Genomic DNA, 16,069 nt, shown 5'->3' on the forward strand with positions numbered 1-16,069 from the left:
CTTTATCCTATACAACCTCAATCATGCTTAACCATCCTTTCAACATATTCCATCCAGTATTACCAATTCGACTCCATAACTCACCACCGAGAATTGAACACCTCTCACTTTTTCACTTGCCCCAACCTGGAAAAGCCATTTTTCGCCGCGCAACCTTTGGCATTTTGGATCCTCTGCGCTCGCTATTCCTGGCCACGACTACGACCACAAGATTTATGCCAACAGCCAGCATTCTTTATGGCTGTGCCAGCCACAGAGAGCTAAACTTGGTCGCCATCAATTTACCTCCCCTTATCAGCCACCACCCCGTTTAATCCAGGATCGGTTGCGATAAAGCCCGCTCCACCCCGGGTGGCAGAAAAGCTTCGAGTTCAACAAGTAGCTTTTTCCCCCGGCTTGGGGAGCAACTTCAATGATTTATAACGACTCTCCCGCCAGGACACACCAGACATCGATATTCTGGAAGAGTGCGTTTCCAGCTCAAAGAGGCGTGGTTCGGCGCAAACTTTGCCAAGGTCAGTTTGAGAAAAACGGATCATATTTTCCAAGTGTCCAAGCTTTCTACCCCTAGAAGGACATGGTTCCGAGAAGGATCCAGAAGACATAAGGTCGGCAAACAAATAATTGTAGGCTGCTTTATGGCGGTCACGCGATGTGGATGAGTTCTTCTCACGCACCTCGAAAGGGTTGCGCTGTTGTGTTCTTGAAATAAGAAAAAGAAAAACAATGAGGAAAAGCATTCCGGAAAAGCAGGGAAAGCCTTCCCGGGAGAGACTGTTGAAGACGATGGCGACGAAAACGACATCGAATGGGTGGCACGTGTTCAGTGATGGATAGTTAAATGGAATTTCAGCACGTTTTCAGATTTTTTTTTAACAATCGAATTATTTTTAAATGTTTTACCGAATACGGCCTATTTAAAATTAACAAATGTGGAATGCAATTAATCTTAATCTTAACGAGAAAAAATTAAACAATCGAGATTTTTTTTAGTAGTTCCGATTTTTTTAAATTAACAACAGACGAATGCTTTTGAAAATGGTCAAAAATGTGGAAAGTGTTTAAAAACATTGGAAAATTTTCTACGTTTTTGCAAATCGATTTTTAAAATGCATTTTTCAATTTTTAATGGAACTATTTCCAATGTTCTAGTTCAAATAATCCATTTTGCATCATTTGTATACCCGTATATATTCGAAAATTTGTAACTCGAGAAAGGTTTTTCAGATCAATTTGGAGGCTTCGACAAATTGATCGATGATTCGACTTGTCCGCTAAATTCTTGAAGTCTTGAAATTAACTTTTAAATACAAAAATAAACTATTTTGAAAAATTCTATCTTCTGATATATTTTTTTTCAAATTCACGTGTTTTAGTGAATTTTGAGTAAACAAAAAAAAACGAATTATGTTCCATCAGTGCGAGCGGATGGTCGTGTTTGTTTAAAAAGTGAAAAAACAGGATTGTGCATGCAATAATATTGAGTAAAGGGACGCGCTGGACGGGGGGGAATCATTCAGTTATGTTCCATCAGTGCGAGTGGATGGTCGTGTTTGTTTACAAAGTGAAAAAAAAACAGGATTGGGCAGAGTCCGATTTGCGATGCCTTTCCGTCGGGTCGCAAGATTTTTCGCGTCCGTCGCAGTGTGTTTTTCGTTTTTTCCGCGTGCGTGTGTGTGTTAAGGTGCGGCTGGCTCTGGTAGTCCCGATGACAGCTAGCCAGTCCGATTTGCGATCCCTTTCCGTCGGGTCGCAAGATTTTTCGTGTCCGTCGCGGCGTGCAACATCAACAAAACCCTATCATACCATTTCATCTCGATAAACATCGTAACTCGTCGTTCGCAAAGTTAATCAGTACCTCACTAAACATCAATCATTTAAAACTCGTGAAATCATCTCAAGTTAAAAATTACACTGTTTAACCCTTCAGTTTTAATTACAAATGATTTTGGTTCTATCTTTCCACAGCCGGCTGTCTAAGACTAAACCATTTCATTTAAAATTTAACAACCGATAAACGGGAAATGTCTCATCCGCAGCATCCGATTGTTTGCCTTGAGAATAAAATATAATACCTTTCAACAAACACTATGATTTTGGGTCGCATCATCATCTTCTATGATGAATCCTGACCAAACACCCTATCCTACTAACAAGTTTTCAGGTTCCTGGCGCTCGTGGGGTGTAAGCACAGAGTAAATCAGCTGCCCTAGTAGCAACCTGCGCTAACTAACATTCCCGTCCCTTAAAATCGAGGTCTACAAACTGACATGGCGGGCGCCGTTGGTGGCCAATGACTGTTACCTATTCGCAATTGATCTAGCTTTAGCAATCATGGTGTTTTATCTTTTCGGCGCATTCATACATGCTGTTGATAAGGGAAACACTACTAGATCGTCGAAGCCTATGATCAGTAGTGCTGAAAGGATATTACGGTTCTGTTCAGCAACGGAGGGGAAACCATGGGTGATCTCTCATGCTCATGCTCATGCTCATGCTCATTTTGAGTAAACAAAAAAAACTGAGTGATCATTTTATTAAATCACACCCAATTTTGAGAGTTTGAAGAGAGTTTGAAACGCTTTATTAGATCCCTTTAAAAGCCTGGCTTAAAATTCAAAATTCCGGAACAATAGTACACAAAAAAATTCAAATTGTCGTATTTCCTAATTTTTTTTTTCAAGGCTCTATTTACCCACTGTAATATTTTGTAGGGTGACCACCCAAATCCCTTGTACGATTTCCTGACTTTTCCAGCGCCTAAAACGATAGGCATTTTTTGCTAAAAGGATAATTTTAAATTAAAAACTGAGCATAAAAATAGTAAATATCAAACAAAATTTCTAAATTTAATCCAAATAAATTAAACCATTGTCAGTTATAGTTAAAATAGAAACGTAACAATACATTTCTACCAAAATACTTCAAAATTGCGAACATTATTTCGATTCAGAGAGAAAACAAAATCAATCCGTTTTTTTTAATCAATGCATACATTTTCAAATTTCATTTTTTAAATTGACAAACATAGCATTTTTGTTTCTCTGTTTAAACTGGTAAAGAAGGATGTAAAAATAAAAAAAAACAACATATTTTTATTATTATTCCTGATTTTGTTTTAAACATATTTTAAAAAACACTTAAAACATGATTACAGCCATATTTTTTTTCAAAAAAAAAATTAAAATATTGAGGAATTTGCTTGAAAAATGTTTCCTCCGAGTTCCACTTTTTGTTTTGTAAATTTTGATATTTAAATTTTTATATCAATGTTGGTTTGTCGAGTTGCCAGTATTTAAGTGTTTTAATTTTTTTTAATGCACTTCATGCTTTGCGTCTCCTTCAATGTGATTATTTTCATGAAATAAACTCATTTAACTTTTTTTTTAACATTTCTTTAATTTATTTTGTCTTTTATACAATTTCAAATTACTTTCACATATTCAAAAGATACAAAATTTTTCCTTTTTGCTATTCAGATAAAAAAAAACTTTGGATTTTATTTCAACAAAACACTTTGGATTGAATATTTTATTTAAGTTTTTTTCCGATAAACGAAAATAAATCTTTATCTAAATTGACGTACCAATTGCTCACAAAAAGTGTTCACATTAGTCAGAAATTTGGATAAATGGTTTGTAATGACAAAGTTAATTTATTTTAGCATTTGAAAATATTTACTAAATTATTTCTGGAGTTTTGTTAAATTCCAATAAAAATGAATAAATATGAAACCGCCTTGAGGGCGATAAAGCAAAAACATAAAATTTTGGTTATACGACCTTTTCAAAATAACTCTAGATTTAATGTACTAAATATTTACTTAAATGTTTAAAAGTGATTAAAAAACATTTTCATTCTCAAATGAATAAAAATAAAGAAAGTAATCTTAAATTTAAAGTTAGTTTTCAGGACGAATTGACAGAAAATTATGCGAAATTTGTACAAAATTATACGAAATGGTCAGGATTCTCGACTATTCCCAACTTTTTAACAAAATCGACTTTACCGTTTTTTGTGGATTCCTGCAAATTTCTGACTTTTTCCAGACCTGTGCGGCCACCCTGTTAACATTCACAGCATGAAAAAAAAATCAAAATGGGTAAAGTTCTTTTTTAAAAAAGGTGTTAAAATATGAGTATTTTAATAGAGTTTACCCTTTTGTACTGTACGATCAAAATTTGTCTCAAAATACAGATTTTCGAATATTTGCATAGCACTTTTACATGGAACGCATCTAAAATTGTAGATTTTTTTTTGGAAACAGAAATTGATAGACCAAATTTCACGTAGATACCAAAAGAAACAATTGAGTTTGTTTAATTGTTAGTTTATATGATTCCAAAGAAATTATTTTCAGGATTTCCTAAAAAAGTCAAATTTGAACCACTCTAAAGCATATACAGTAAATAAATTAATTGTTTTGTTTTTTCTTGTTTTGCGAGTTTTAAATTTGGGGATGAAAATTTTCGATTTAATTTTTTGTATTAAATTGTGATTTCAATTTAGGGCAAAATTATTATTTATTTTAAGCATTTTTTCTAATGCAAAATCTGTCTGCATTTTGGATACCTAAACCTGAAAGTTGCAGCTATAACTAACACCACCCCCGGGACTGTGATAAGCTGTATCAGTTTAACCACAGTCTTATAAAAACTATATTTTCCCATAATTTCGCTGCCGGTCAGCGGGTATTTGGTTGGAAGCACACACACAACAATTCAATGATAAGAACTCATCGAAAACTTTCCCATCACTGATTCCGTCTGCAAGGAAAGGACCTCCTCAAGTTCGACCGACCACACCACAATCATCAAGTTGGGAATGAACGGTGTAATTTTAGCCATTTGCCATCGGTACGTGACCTGCAAGGCTGAATAGTGCATGTGACAGCGTGCTGCGTTTTTTGCTGTTGTTCCTGTTCCTTGATGGGGCCACGTGGCCACACAACTAGTCGAAGGTGACCTCGAAGGACCTCGGGGGATGATTTATTCATGTCGTCGTTCGAGGGATAAGACCTTTTTAAAGCTGACGATTGGTAGGACATTTCGCACGTATGCTATTTAGAGAAGGATAATTCGGTTGACCTTTCGCTCCGACAAATTGTCCTTGGAGTTATCGCTTTCCCAAGATAAAGCCATCATCATCATCAGTGGGGAGGGGATCACGTCAAAAAACTGCAGCGTCATGCTTACCTGAAAGTAGAGTAGAGAGAGAAAAATAGCTTCGATTAGTATCACGAGGATAATTACAGTTGTTCATTAAACAATCAAGCAGGTTCGCTTTGTGCCAGACTCTAATGAGACCTTTTCGTGGCAATAATAATGTCGGTGCTCGCAGTTGTCACTCATTTGTCGTTAATATCCATTAAGGTGGGACGTCTTGTCCACTACCGCTCGTCAGTGTCACACTGAGTGGTCTAAAAAAAGCTTTCCGTGAGCAAACATGATGCCCCCGCGCGCTCGGATTATTGACGGTTATAAAAATTGAGCGCATCTCAACCTCTACCGAGTGTCCTGTCAGCGAAAATTTGCGTCTTCTACGAACAAGCAAAGCCGTGTAGTACAGCAGATGTTTGTACAGCAGCCGGTCGATACTCGGGTCTAGACGTAACGACTTATCTGCTGGGGCAGAATCCCTTCTCGGGGAAAAAAGTCGTCGAAATAAAATGTTCATGTAATGCAGGATTTGTCGAAAACGACTGTCCTCTGTTGCGAAAGCAATGCTGGAAGCTGCGGATTGTGTGGGTTGAATCGCCTTAGGCCAAACAAATTTCGTCCAAATGGGATTTGCCGAATCTACCTGTTGGTGGAAGCAGAAAAAAGATTGGATCCAGCTAATCTTGAACATCCAGAGAACATATCGTGTCTTCCAATAAAGTTATAATCCCTTTTTATGATTGCACGATGAGCTGCGACATCTGTCACATCTGCGTCTAATGTGCTCAACCGCATAAAACAACCACACAAAAAATAATATCTGTCATTCGAAAGACAAAGAACAACTTCAACACTTGAACGAGCTGGTATCAAGCCGACGCAATCACTCCGATGACCGTCAGTTGGAGTAACTTGATCCAGTCGTTTCACGCACTCGAAAGGTCCAAAGTCACAACCTGGACAGTAGCTTCGGGCAAGAGGACGATGCTATTTGCTGATGTGTGCCGGAACTTAATTGGAAACAAATATCCCTTTCCAGTACACCCACCGTGATGGCTACCGACTGGGAGGAAAATGAACACCGTAACGGGGAGTGTGACAGAGTGTGTGTGTGTGTGTGTGTGTGTGTGTGTGTGTGTGTGTGTGTGTGTGTGTGTGTGTGTGTGTGTGTGTGTGTGTGTGTGTGTTACACGGGATGGAACGTAAAGACTTGGACAAAGGACGGTGATGGGATCATGGAATGATGGGAGGAATGTTGTAATACATTGCTGGGTTATATCCGCTCCTGCAGCAGGTCACATGAGGTCAACTTGTTGGTTAATCCGGAAGGGATGGAATGTGTCTGTAGTAATGCAATGACCAGCAGGGTTAATGTTCGAAAGATGTGCAGATTTACGGATTCCAGATTTGTACGAGAATGTTTTGTAGAGTCTTGTAAAAGTACAGTCTAGATTAACCAAAATCCTCGCAAAATTTCACTTCGAAGAATGCTGTGATGTGATCTTGGAATATATCAAACTTTCAATTAAGGCAGTTGCAAACAATTTTCAATTTTTTTCATAAATCCCGCCTTCAAAATCGGCTCGAAAAATCAGGGGGCAAATTAAAAATGCATTCCTCCATGTTCTGGTTTATTCCAAACATTATCAGAATTTTAGTAATTTTTTTTTTTGCGATGTACAGTACTTCAAAAAGTTTTATTTCTGCTACATTTTTTTTTGTCAAATCTGACTTTTTTTAAATGCATTTTCCATCAATTTAAATTTGAAAAAAATGAAATTTTGAAATCCTGATTTTTCATTTCAATTTTTATTCTATTTTATATTTGATTTCATTTTTTTAATTTACATTTTTATATTTAAAAAAACTAAATCACGGCTTAAAAAAGCAAATTTATACGATTTTAACTTTTTTCAATTCGGCCGTTGCAAATATTTTTCAAATATTTTTACAGGAGCTTAGAGTAGCACAAGATACTAAACTATTCCAGTATCGAACTCAGAATCGTCCAAAATGCATATGGGACATTTATGCGAACAAGTCAACAAGTCTTGCAACATTTTCGAAAAAAAAGTCATATCTCTTTCATATTTTTTTTAAATCATATGGGACGAAAGTTGAATTTTTTGGTCCACAAAAATATATGTAACATAACATTAGAAAAAATATGGTTTTTGGTAATTTACTTTTTGTGGAAAAAATTTATTTAAAAAAATGAGAAATGAGTTAACTAAAAATAAGTGTGATTTTTTTTTCAATAGTGTAATCCAGTGTTGGAATTCGAGCGAGAAGAAGGAAAGCATTTCTCGCTCGCGAGCGAGGAAGAGAACTTGTAGTACTTTTCTCTTCTCGCTCGCGCTCGCATTTTCGTTTGCGTTCTCGCTCTCGCCGCGTGCGCTCGCGAGCGCCTCGTGCTAGCCGTTCGTCCTACGCTAGCAATTTGTTTATCAGGTTTATGAATGCGAACCTAGCGATGGTATAGAGGTGTAACTTCAATCGCTGTGTTGATTTTGTTCGTTTCTACACGTTCAACTTCTCGCGAACGGGCATTTCTGGCTCACGAAAAAGTCCGTTCGCGAGCGGAGGAGAGCACGGGCAATCAGTGAGTTTCTCTCGGAAGCTCGAGACTCGCGGCTAGAACTCGAGAGAGAGGAATTTTCCTCGCGAGACGCGAGAATACCAACACTGGTAATCATGTTTCAGGATTATCAACAACAATCTACAACTTTACTGAAGACACCAAATCGAACCTTTAAAAAATACAGTTTTTCGAATGTTCTCATATTTTTTTAGGATGAACAGCTATCAAAGTTGAATGAAGACTTTTATGGTCAAACCAATGATGCAAAATACCGTTTTAGTCGAGGAAGTGCCCTAAAAAGTTTAAACCTTTGAGGCCTGATGATATATGACCCAAAAATCAAAATTTCCAAAACTAGCCCATTATTTTCGTTTTCCCTTCGTCAATCAAATTCTTTTTTTTTAATTCAGGCCTGAAAGGATAAATCACACAATTCAGATCAACGATGTTTAAAAAAAAAATGCATAGAATTTTCTAAAATAATGAAAAAGTAGAAGAACACAAAAGGACACCTTTTTAAATTGATCTGAAAAGCTTTCAAGGAATAAGATCTAAAAATTTATATTACTAAAAAACGGTACACTTTACCAAAACTCCACAAAAGTTCTTATAGTTTACAATACAATTTTTCTTCTCATACAGAAGATTTTTAAGTTTTTTAAATTTTTTAAATGCTCAAAAAGGTGAGAAATAAACCAATGTTGATGGACAAGAATTCATTATTCGGTAAATTATTTGAATTTTGCGGAAATATTACTGAATCATGACTAAAATCAATTGAGAATCAAATTTGGGCAATATGTTTTATGAGTAATATATATTTTTGTTTTAGATGGTAAGAACAGAATTGAACAGTATGAACCTAAAATGTCCGAGAAATTTGTCACATTTATCGCAACAGAACAATATAAAAAAAGAAAAGTAATACGAATGCATGATTCCTTGGAAATAATCATTCAGAATTAATTTGATGTAAGTTACCATGAGCTTTACCATTTCGGTCATGTCTGTAACATAACACCTTGCACTTTTTTCAGTTCAAAATTATCTTAACCCTCTACAACCCAACCCCGCCTCTAGACGGGCTTCGATTTAAAAAATCGCCAAAAATCCATTTTTCAACCAATTTCTGATCTTCAAAAAGCATTGGAAAGAAGAACTTTTAAAATTTTTGAAAATTTTAGGGTTGGAAGTTTGACTTGACTTGTGACTTTGCCTATGTTTTTAAAAATGTAATTTTTTTAGGGGTCAACTTTGGCTGTGTTTTTAACTAACATTTCCTATATTTAAAGTAAAAAGAAGTATGCAGTAATTTTTCTAGTTCCCTAGACTATGCCTCTACGCATTTATTTACAATTTAAATGATAATGGTTCCATTTTATAGCAGAAAATGTGAAAAACATGCAAAAAATTGAAAAAGTTACTGTAAAAACATGAAAAAAATTAGATAGGCAAAATGTAACGATAGGAGGTGGTAGAGTAGGCCAAATACTATCAAAAACAAACATAAACTAAACAAGATAAATGCAAATTAAAATACTAAAAATAAAACAAGAACAACATAAAACAAGAGAAGTAAAGTTTTTCGTAGAACAAAAATTGCTCAAAATGACCTCCTGAACACGGGAAAAATAAAAAATTTCGGAAAAAAATTAGGGCAGTAGAGGGTTAAAGCAACTGCAGTTTTGCTCTACAAAACAACACATTTAAGCCTCACAGCTTCGCAACACTTTCCTTAACTGACCTCAGCCAACAAAACCAGAAGCACTCAAAAACCCACTAATCGTCGCCGCTCCAGATACTGTGCTGCCGTTTTACTTCCATAAAAGGACACCCTTGATGAGCTCTCTTTCAGCACAAGTGTGCCGCAACCGCGCTCTGTGGAGTAGCGCTCCAGGATAAGATAGAGAGTGAAGGACTTCTGCGAAATGCAACAGCAAAAAAACGAGTTCAACTCGACTATTTACTGGCAAAGTTGTCCTATATGGAAAGAAAATATGAAACATTACTGGGAAAGAACTTTGTGCTTTCTATTAGCTTCACTAAAAGCTTTAGGCACTTGGAGTTGCTTAACAAAGTTGTAAGTTGGATCGGTTTGCGGTCAAACATTGTTGGACTATCCATCAAGAACCCGCTAGAAGGCGATATCATTAAGGTCTAGAAGTTTTTTTTTTATTCTGCGAAGAAGTTATTTAGTTTATTTAATAATTGGTCTACTTTAAAGCGAGATATCGAAGTTATTGTTCCATTTCATACAATACGAATCAACCGGTTCAGACCTACCCAAGAAAATCAAGCTTTGTTCCTCAGGTGCATGAATAGAAGATTCTCCACAATGGTTCCTACCATACTAAATCCCAGTCAGGCTGCATCGAGTAAGTAGAGCACGTCAGCTATCTTGAAGAGAAGTTTAATTTTCTCCAGGCAACTAAACCAACCCGTGCATAATTGATTCAAATCTCCAGCTCTGGGAACAAAAGCTGTGACAAACCGCTTTCTACGGAGCCGGTTTAGCTCTACTGCTCTTGAACTTCTGGCCCGGCATCAAAGATCTTGAGATTTTACGGCCCAACCAACTGTCTGCGTGTCCTACAATAGACTCAACGAATTTATTTACTGCTGCTTCAGCTGCCAACACACAAACGAAAGAGTTCAAGAAACCCCTCAGCGACGTGTGGTCCTAACCTCAAATTTCGTCAAACTTCCCGCAGAAATGTGCGAAACGGACCCGCCCGAAAGCCGGCACACAGTTTGGAGGTATTCGCTGGTATTGAGGGGACGCGATCCTATTACTGTCCCACTTCTCAACCAAAATCTAGTTCCGAAGCAATCGCCAAACAATAGGACCGGTTACCCACGCTTAGCAACCGGGTCGTCCAAAAAAAGAGCCAAAACCACGACTTCCCCCCGACTCAACTCTCCAGCGCGAAGCGCAGAGAGACTGGTTTGTATTACATCACAAACCGATTTTTTTTTCTCGTCGGTTCGTCTAGACATCGCAGACTGCTCTTCGGAGCACCACCTCCTTCCCCGCGCGCTACATCCGCCAATTTTGGAGTTTTTCGCAAACTTCATTTGTCGGCGGGAGGGGTTCGCAACGAGAGCTATTGAATTGGCCCCGAAAAATCTCTTTTGCCTGACTGTCGTGGAGAGGGTCGTGGAAGCATTGTGAGCAAATCGAGGTACACACTCGTTAATGGAATTCAAACATGATGCCGAACGCGAACATCGGGAGGAGGACTTTTGGGGAGGACAAAGTTTGTTGTATGGGCGGCCAGGCTGAGTTGTCGTTGAGTTAGAGGGTGACTATCACACTGGAAGTGGCCTGCCTATCTGTTTGCGATCAATTAGATGTGGGATGCTGCAGTGATGCGGATTTTTGTCTGAAGAAGTAATGGTATTTGTAAAATTTTGGCTGATCTTAAATTATGGTTTTGATAAAAACTCACAAATTCTACTTTTTGAAGTTTGAATATTTGCCATTTGTCTTCATAAAGTTGGTGAAATCTTGCTAACTTTTTATAATATTTTTTAATTTTTTTTTATCACGAAAAGTTGAATTCTTAAAAATTTTATGGTGATTTATTTTCTTTGAATTTTTTTAAAGATGATATCGTTTAAAAACAAACTGAATTTTATCATAAAGAACAGAATTTGCATTCTAATCTAATCTAATCTAATCAGACCCTAGCGCAGCCAATCTTTCGAAGGGATCCTGGAGAGTGCCTTAGGTTTGATGACGCCTAGATAAAGAACAGATTTTGCGTTCGAAAAGAAACTAGCATTTTTTTTAATAAGATACGCCTTCATTAAAGTATGGCAACTTAAATTTGATTTTAGAGATAAAAATGTTACTTAATCCATTATAAAGTGCTTGGTGCCTTCCTCATATGTATATAGCACTAAAATTCGGCTTGTGAGCAGTGATAAATAACAAGGGAAATGTGTAATAATTCCTTTTTCTGGTATTAATGCCAAATTATGATATTGAACCCTTTGAAATTTGTGAAATGCTGCCCCAACGCGAATGCTTTAATTGAAAACCGAAAATCTCAAATTTGATTTTTTAAATTATTGATATCCCCAAAGGAAATGACTTGAAAATGTTGAAAAACGGATTACACGGAAAAAAGTCAATTCTTGAAATCGTGAATTGTGTTCTTGAATTTGAGAACCAGGAAAGAATATATCCACATTTATAGTGCAAAATGCACCATACTCATGAATAAATTCCTTCGTGGTTCTCAAATTCATGAACATAATTCACGATTTAAAAAAATGACTTTTTTCCGTGTACAACATTTTGTTTTTTTTTTTTGTATTACAGTGTTTTATCAAATTCCTCTGATCGGTTTGGTGCCTTCGGCAAAGAATTGATTGGTATTGGTAATAATAAGGACAATTCAAATAAAAATGGAATACGGGAAAAAAATGTAATTAACTTCAAATAATCAATTTCTCAAAAACCATTTTTTTTTATTTTTTTTCTGGAAATAAAAAACCGGAACTTATGAGCCATAGAAAAGTATGGACAAGAAATTTGCCGGCAAGTTATAATTTATTGAACAAAAAAAAAGTTTTAAAAATGAAAATCATTCAATTTTTTTTTTTTTGTTTCAATGTACCTATAATGTAAAATCAAATTTTCAATCGAAAAGTACTTTACAGATTTTTTGAATAAGTAAATTGTTCCCAAAATATAGCCACTTAAAGTTTAATGTTAACTGAAAAATTCCAGTTTTTTCGATTTTAATAAATAAATAAATGATTGTCCATTCCTAAAAATATTTTTTTATTGAAGAAGTTGAAAAAATGTCCAATAAAATTTCCTAAGAGACATTGAAGATTGGACCTCTGGTTGCTGAAATACAGCGTATAAAAGAAAAAGAATGAAGAAAACTTAAGTTTTTTAAGTCTTGTCAAAACAGTCTTTTATTTTCTATAACCTATATATCTCAGAAACTAATGGTCCTAGTTTTGATGTTAAAAATTGAAACACTTGAGCAATTCTCTACGAAATCGGTCTTTTTTTATTTTAATTTTTTTATTTTATAATCCGGCTGAAACTTTTTTGGTGCTTTCGGTGTGCATTTTGCATAATCAGTATGTCCATTAGGGTGGGTACGGATTTTGAAAAGTTCTCAGATCAAGTTCTGGTGTGGTTCCCCTTGCAGGGCATACACATAGGGACTCTCACGCCAAATTTCAGCTCATTTGGTTGGAAACTGGCTTGTCTCAAGCGAGTTCAAGTTTACATGGGATTTATTATGGGAAATTTTGAATTTTCGTTCATTTGCTCCTACAGACCTGGGGAAAACATGTAGAAACTTCTAGGATGGCCAGAAATGAGCGGAATCGTCTGGAGAACAACTTTCCCTAAGAGACCAGGTTGATTCGCTCAACCACCATCGAGCTCAACGGCAATACATCTGGGGTTTTCGGAACCAACGGTTTTCCCCAGAAAAGCGTCAAATTTTCCTTAGCATGCTATGAATGCTTGATGAACACCGCGACGCCACATGTCAAACAGCTACCACGTGGACTAGCATCGCCTATAAAAATTACGTTTTATTACTTTTTGAACTATAGAATTATCATTTATGGTGCTCCTGATATTATTTAGCTGTATTCTAAACCTCCAAATAAGAAAAAAAAACTGTTATGGTGCAAATTTTACAATCACGTGGTAGCTTTTTGACATGTGGCGTCGTGGTGTTCATCAAGCATTCATAGCATGCTAAGGAAAATTTGATGCTTTTCTGGGGAAAACCGTTGGTTCCGAAAACCCCGGATGTATTGCCGTTGAGCTCGATGGGGGTTGACCGAATCGACCTGGTCTCTTAGGGAAAGTTGTTCTCCAGACGATTCCGCTCATTTCTGGCCATCCTAGAAGTTTCTACATGTTTTCCCCAGGTCTGTAGGAGCAAATGAACGAAAATTCAAAATTTCCCATAGTAAATCCCATGTAAACTTGAACTCGCTTGAGACAAGCCAGTTTTCAACCAAATGAGCTGAAATTTGGCGTGAGAGTCCCTATGAATATGCCCTACAAGGGGAACCACACCAGAACTTGATCTGAGAACTTTTCAAAATCCGTACCCACCCTAATGTCCATATAATTTTCCATGCAAATTTGGCAGCTGTCCATACAAAAATGATGTATGAAAATTCAAAAATTTGTATCATTTGAAGGAATTTTTTGACCGATTTGGAGTCTTCGGCAAAGTTGTAGGTATAAATAAGGACTGCACTGAAAAAAAAAATAGTGGCGGTAAAATTTTTTTTTGGTGATTTTAAATTAAACTTTTTGTCACTTAAACATGATTTGCAAAAAAAAACACCATTATTTTTTTATATATGTTTTAGGGGACATCAAATGCCAACTTTTCAGAAATTTCCAGGTTGTGCAAAAAATATTTGACCGAGTTATGAATTTTTTAATCAATACTCATTTTTTCAAAAAATCGAAATTTGATCGCAAAGTTTTTTCAACTTCATTTACGAAGTAAAATTAAGTTTTCAATCAAAGGTACTTTAGTGAAATTTTGATAAAAGGCACCGTTTTCAAGTTAAAGCCATTTTTAGGAAAGTGTTTAGAAAATAGTCGAAGTTTTTCATTTTTTTTAATTTGTGTACATGTTTGCCCACATAAAAAAAAATATTTCTGAAAAGCTGAGAAAATTCTTTATATTTTGCTTTTTTTGAACTTGATACGACCCTTAGTTGCTGAGATATTGCCATGCAAAGAATTAAAAACAGGAAAATTTATGTTTTCTAAGTCTTACCCAAAAAACAAATAATTTTCTAACGTCGATATCTCAGCAATCAATGGTTCGATTCGTGAAATTTTTAGATTTTTTCGAAAACAATATTTTCAATTTTTTTAATCAGGACTAATATTTCAAAAGGGCGTAATATTGAATGGCAATCAGAAATGTCGATCTCAAGAGTTTCGAAAATTTAGATAGCTGTACCATTTTTAAGAAGACTTCGTAAAGCCGAACCGAAATGCTGGAGGATTGTGGTAAGTCTTCTGTGGAAACAGAAAATATCCTGTACGTCATTGACGAACATTTTCAAGCTATTTCTTATACAAAAGCAAGATGAAGTTTAGTTTTATATGGCAACTGAACTTTATGCGTTCGGGCACAGAGGACTTATAAATGCTTAGAAATCAGGTTTTGAGGCTGTGTCCCTGAAAGTGTAATTTAAACATCGAATTCCCGTGTGTTTTCCTGAAAATTTTAAATAATTTTCTTAATATTTTCATTTCCCTCGGAGTGCCCCCAAAGCTATTCGAGATAGGAATTCCCTTGAAGTCTATGCCGTCGTCTTCTCCATTCGCTAATCCACGACTGTTGATTTAGTTGCAGTTGCTTCCGCTCATCATCACCATTCCCACCAGCCAGCAGCAGCATCAGCAGCAGACCTTAGCAGTTGCACTTTGCGTGGAAACTAGGTCATCGCGAGTTTACTCTTGCACCGTGGGCTATCAAGTTTCCACGGGTTTTGAAGTTGGGACTTCCCGTGGGTTTCGCTAAAACTATTTGCAACGTTTTTCTCGTAAGGTCTGGCGGAAGTTTACGGGGAGGAGAGGTGAAAGGGAAATCAGCCGCTGCATCGGGTTGCACTCCCACACTCCTTGGGATGACTGTGGTGACGTTCGTCTGCAAGAGAGAGAGTTTTGTGGAAGGGAATGTTCGTCACGGGAAAAAGCTGCACAAAGTGGACAATTTGCTAGAAAGGTGTGCAAAACGGCAACATGACAGGGACGTAGTTCTTTTGACTCTAAGAAAATATTTTTAGAAAAAAGAGTCATCATGGGTGAAATTATTTAAAAAGTCCTTAAAATTGAAAAATTCAACCTTGTTTAATGGCAGGATTCAGCCCTGTCTCCGATTCCCAACCTACACCAATCGAGTGGATCCTGGAGCACGAGTTGCATTCTCTCAACCTTCTATAACGACCCGCGGGGTGGACTCGACATGTCTATCTCGTGGCTTCAGTTCCGACAATTGGCGCGCCCACGTGCCCACAACCCAGTTTATCGAGGGCGAGAGAGCTCTACACGGAATATAATTTCCCATGCCCACCTTCCGTTCTGCACTTTTATGTCGTTTTTCTTTCCGCGAACCATTAAATTCAATTTAATAACTCTTCACTGCACCGTCGTTTCCTACTGTGTGGGTTGGTGTTGACGATGCCCTTCATTCGAGAAATCTGCGATAATACATTTTGCGCAAAGCTTTAGTTAATGCCTAAAAAAATATCTTTACGACAATACTTAAGCGACTAGACTAAACACTGATGACTTCAATTAAGTGCAGAC

The 16,069-nt window shown here is 36.6% G+C and overlaps 2 protein-coding genes across 3 annotated transcripts in view; one reads left to right on the forward strand and one right to left on the reverse strand.

Moving 5' to 3' along the window:
- LOC128092736 (uncharacterized) overlaps nucleotides 1-16,069 on the forward strand; it is a 238,866-nt gene that overhangs the window by 222,270 nt on the left and 527 nt on the right. The gene's annotated exons all lie outside the window — the stretch shown is intronic.
- LOC120416771 (PRL-1 phosphatase) overlaps nucleotides 1-16,069 on the reverse strand; it is a 92,047-nt gene that overhangs the window by 62,936 nt on the left and 13,042 nt on the right. The gene's annotated exons all lie outside the window — the stretch shown is intronic.

This window comes from Culex pipiens, chromosome 2 (assembly GCF_016801865.2).
Source record: "Culex pipiens pallens isolate TS chromosome 2, TS_CPP_V2, whole genome shotgun sequence".
NCBI classification, from domain to species: Eukaryota; Metazoa; Arthropoda; class Insecta; order Diptera; family Culicidae; genus Culex; species Culex pipiens.